General features: G+C 37.4%; 1 pseudogene; it reads left to right on the plus strand.

Annotated features, from left to right (window-relative positions):
* Nucleotides 1–371: 371 nt before the first annotated feature.
* LOC133895154 (uncharacterized) lies at nucleotides 372–2,962 on the plus strand (annotated as a pseudogene).
* The last annotated feature ends 2,247 nt before the right edge of the window (nucleotides 2,963–5,209 follow it).

Raw genomic sequence — 5,209 nt, forward strand, 5'->3', positions numbered from 1 at the left:
GCCGAAGACACTTCAGCTACGAGTCCACGACCGAGAGACGCGATGTTCCCAATTCCAACTCGCGGCTTGCGGTGATCGGCGGCTGCCCGGCACCGACGCGATTCAGGGCGTGTCTGCAATCCGCTGTGGCATCGCGTATTCGCGTCATCGCGTGGTCGCAGGCTCGCGGCAGCAAGCCAGCAAGGCGCCAACGCCCAACGCCCTGAAGCCTGAAGGCCTGAACCTGGATTCCAGGAAGGAGACCTGACGAACAAACAGAGGAAAGGTACTTCTGCTGCAGTTCTGCACTCTAACTTATTTTTGCTCATTCCTGCAATATTTATCTATGGTTCTTTCTTGGAACAGTTTCAAAATTGATTCAGGAATCAGGAATGAGGCGTTTCTTGGTTGATACAAGGAATTGTGATGACCCTGGTAGAAGTCATGGAACTCAAGGAGACTCAAATGTAGATGAGTCACGGGAAGTACTAGATCATCTGCATCCACAACCAAATTTGGGTAATGCTATAATTGAGTTTGATCCAAATGAAATCCTATGTGACCCAGCTCTCAGGAAACAAATCTATGAGTATGCCCCTGAAATTCAAGAACAAGTTAGGAGAGCATACATTCTGAAGGGTCTGACACAACCAACTAATATGATTTTTCCTCGCAAACAATATGGGCATGGTGATTCAAGAGCCTTTTCGACATCGTGGTATAAGAAATATGATTGGTTAGAATATAGTGAGTCCAAAGATGCTGGATTTTGCTTTTATTGCTTCCTTTTTAAACAGCCAGGAAGGGCAGAACACTTTGGTTATGATGTTTTCAGAGGGATTGGAAGCATGCATATAAATCACTACCTGATCACGTTGGTGGTGTAGGTAGCGCTCATAACAATTGTGTTAAGAAATGTGATGATTTTAAAAATCAGAGACAAAGCGTGTCAAATGTATTCTCTAAAGCTAGTCAACATTTGGAAGAATTGTACCAAACTCGTTTAACTTCTACTCTACGTTGTTCAAGATATCTCTTAAAGCAAGGCATGGCTTTTCATGGGCATGATGAGTCTTCTACCTCTTTGAACAAAGGTAGTCTTCTGGAGTTGATAGATTTTCTGAAAAATAACAATGAAGAAGTGAGAGTTGCCTATGACCGTGGCGGGTTAAATTGCAAGATGACTTCCCACAAAATTCAAAAAGATCTTACAAGATGTTGTGCAGAAGAAATAACTGAAGCGATTATGGGAGAGATTGGTGATAGACAATTCTCTGTGCTTATTGATGAATCACGCGATATATCAGTAAAAGAGCAAATGGCAATAATTATAAGGTTTGTAGCCAGGTCATTGTGCCCTTTGTCATTACTCCATTGTTACTCTATTTTATTTTATTCTTGTTTTGTTTTCCTGTTATACCGTTGTAGGTATGTGAAAAACTCTCAAGGGAATGTTGTCGAACGATTTCTTGCTCTCGTACATGTCACCGACACTACATCTGATGCATTGAAGAAAGCATTATTTGGTGTTCTCGATAGGCACAAGTTATCTATTTCCAGGATAAGAGGGCAAGATATGATGGAGCTTCGAATATGAAAGGTGAATTTAATGGCCTACAAAAAAAGATTCTAGATGAAAACCCATATGCGTTCTATGTCCATTGCTTTGCCCATCAGTTGCAACTGGTTGTTGTTTCCATCGCAAATTGTTGCTCTTCTGTTCATGATTTCTTCGAGTATGTCTCATTGATTGTGACCACAACAAGTGCATCTTGCAAGAGGAGGGACGCACTGATTGAAAGCCATCATCAAAATATTTTATATAGGCTTGAAAATGGTGAGGCATCTACTGGAAGAGGCTTGAATCAAGCAATCATCCTTGCTAGACCTGGGGATACTAGATGGGGTTCACATCATATTACGTTGGTACGTTTGTCTCAAATGTGGGACTCGGTGGTAGAGGTGCTTCGTATGATTCATGAAGATGCACGAGTGCCAAGTCAAGCGGCTGGTTTGATAGAGAAGATGGAGTGTTTTCAGTTTGTTTTCATTTTAAAGTTTATGCTAAGGTTGCTTGGTATCACAAATGAGCTCTCGCATCTCCTACAGAGAAAGGATCTTAACATTATTAATGCTCTTGAGGTTAGTACTTGATCCACTGTTTTATTTCTCATTATCTCATTGTTACTTTTAATCCAACTCTTTTTATTTATTGCATGTACAGCTTATTAATGATGTAAAAGCTCGCCTGAGCACCATGAGAGAAAGTGGCTGGGGTGACTTGTTTGATGAGGTGAGACAATTTTGTGCTATGAAGGGTATTCCTATTCCAAATATGTCTGAAGAGATACCGGTGAGGGGTCGTTCAAGGCGAGATGGATTTACTATTACCAATCTTCATTATTATCGTGCCGATATTTTCTATGTTGTTGTTGACAAAATATGTGCTGAAATGAATCATCGGTTTGGTGAAGCGACTACGGAGTTACTGACATGCTTCTCGTGTCTTGATCCAAAGAACTCTTTCTCCAAGTTTGATGTCAACAAGCTTGCTCGGCTTGCTGAAATTTATGATGGGGATTTCTGTGATCATGATCGTGCAATAGTAAAGGAACAGCTTCAGACCTATATTCTTCATGTGAGGATGCATGCTGCCTTTGCTTCTTGTACAAATATTGCAAGTTTGGCCACAAAGATGATTGAAACCGAAAAGCATTTGGTTTTTCCATTGGTCTACAAGTTCATTGAATTGGCATTATTAGTGCCGGTGTCAACGGCAACCGTTGAAAGATCTTTCCCAGCAATGAAGATTATCAAGTCTAAACTGCGCAACAAGATCACAGATGATTGGTTCAACAACTTGATGGTTTGCTACATTGAGCGGGAACTATTCAAATCATTTGATGAAGCTACTATTCTTCGACGGTTTCAAAACATTAAGACTCGGAAAATGCAGTTACCACATAGCCGTATGCTTGCATAGTGTCTTATTTGGAGATATATTATTAGACTTTTGGAGATATATTATTAGACTTTTGGCAACAAATTGTCAACGCACATGTAATTTTAGTGTCGTAATGATTGTATGAATTTGTTATCAATAGTTAGGCTCGCCCAGGCTTAAAAAATTTCTGGATCTGCCCCTGCCTCAGAAGATGGTGTGGTTTTACTATGTCAGTTGGTTTTGGGGCTATCGGCTCAAATCATTGCAAGATAATACGCGAATGGATGTGGAGCTGATGCTAATGAGTTGCGACGCCCAATATCATCATCAGCTTTAGAGCCATTGCATGCTCGAGAAAGCGCCTTTTCACCGGGTAACGTCATTTTTCCAGTACGACTAGGTAGTAGCTAGCTAGTACTACATTGCTTTACATGGTTTTCTTCGTGGCGGACATGATAAAGTTGGGCTTTTCTTAGACTATTTTCAACGGGATTTTCTCACGACTAGAATCCTATCATGGTACAATTTTTGTTTTTTTTTCTAACGATTTCTCTTCATAATTTTTATTAAAAAAAAATTTTAAGTTCATTCTTTTCAGAATAAGATTCTCTCTACTTTTTCTTTATGATTTAAAAAAAACCGTTAAAGATAATAAAAATAAAGGAAATAGAAATAAAAAAGAGTACCGAAAGAGAATGAAATAAAAGACAAATTGTTAAAGATAGTCTTAATCCATCCATCGGCTGCCTAGAGACTCGTGTTCCCTGCACCAGTTTCCCTCTCCTTTTCCGCTATCTTCTGCCGGTGGCACTATCTCGCCAACACAGAGCTCGCGACGTGAGACGGTAACAACATGCACACACCATGCATATCGGCATGAACGAACCCAGGCGAAAACAACCTATGTGTCCATCTCGTGGATCTTGTGATAAGCTTGATTAACTCAAGCTCCAAAGCAGATCAATAGCGGCCAATCCTTTTCTCCCCCATGCGTGTGGGTGAGGTTATTATATAATGCGGGGAAAAATGCAAAAACCTTTCAAAAGTTATTTGGATTTTGACTTTCCCTCAGGAGTTATTTTGTTGTAAAAAATCTCTAAAAGTTTAACTTTGTTAAAAAAACTCCCCAAAATTTAAAAAATAAAAAATCACAAAAACTTCAAAAAAACTAGAGACAATTCTAAGACCTTCTGTGAATTTTTTTTAAAAAAATAATATCCTTTGCATCATATTTTATGGAGAGAAAGTTTAGAAAAAAAAAAATATGCAACTCATTTATTAACTCATGTTATTTTAACTTTGTCATGTCTACTATTATTTTTCCTACACAAATAATTATTTAAGTGAACTAATAAAAGTAGTTTCACTAATTTTAGGGTGTTATGGAATAGTTATGAATTAATCTATTTGCAACGCATTTACTCAATCTTGCATGTTACAATAACTATTACAAGATTTCATATATTTTTAGAAGATAGAGGATCATGTAAGAAGACTAAAAAAATTAGTTTCATGATTTTTGGATTAGCAAATAATTAACTATGCATTTCACTCGAATTAATAAATGAGCTACACATTTTTCTTTTTTTTTAAACTTTCTCTCCATGAAATATGATGCAAAGGATATTATTTTAAAAAAAAAATCGCAAAAGGTCTTAAAATTGTTTCTAGTTTTTTTAGATTTTTTTGTGATTTGTTTTAATTTGTTTTAAATTTTTAGGATATTTTTTTAATAAAACCAAACCTTAGAGAATTTTTTACAATAAAACAACTTTTAGGAGAAAAATCAAAATCCAAATAACTTTTAAAGGATTTTTACATTTTTCTCTATAATGCGCCAACCGAAAGCACCCATGCATAATTTCATGCCGCCACTAATAGCCGTACTGGCTAGGAGTAATTTATCCGTTTCGGACACTTCACTCACTAACTACTGCTGCTCCTCTGTTCGAGCCTAGCGCCCTAGCTAAGCACATAGCCATAGCTTCAGGGCCCCCATTCGATGAAACAAAAGGCACTCTTCTTATCAGCACCACCGACAGACAAACACTACACCAAAATTATTTTTCGAGATATTCAGAATATCTTTTTATAGGTGATTTATATAATAAACTATGTGAACGAATTTTAGAGATGGACGATATAAAAAGCGGTCTATATAAAGGTTATTTTTAGAGACGATTCTTTATGTAAACTATCTTTAGTAATACACGACTTATAGAGACGGACGGTATAAGGAACTATCTTTGTAAATAATCATTTTTAGATATGGTTATTTATATGAAC

Source organism: Phragmites australis, chromosome 16, assembly GCF_958298935.1.
Source record: "Phragmites australis chromosome 16, lpPhrAust1.1, whole genome shotgun sequence".
NCBI classification, from domain to species: Eukaryota; Viridiplantae; Streptophyta; class Magnoliopsida; order Poales; family Poaceae; genus Phragmites; species Phragmites australis.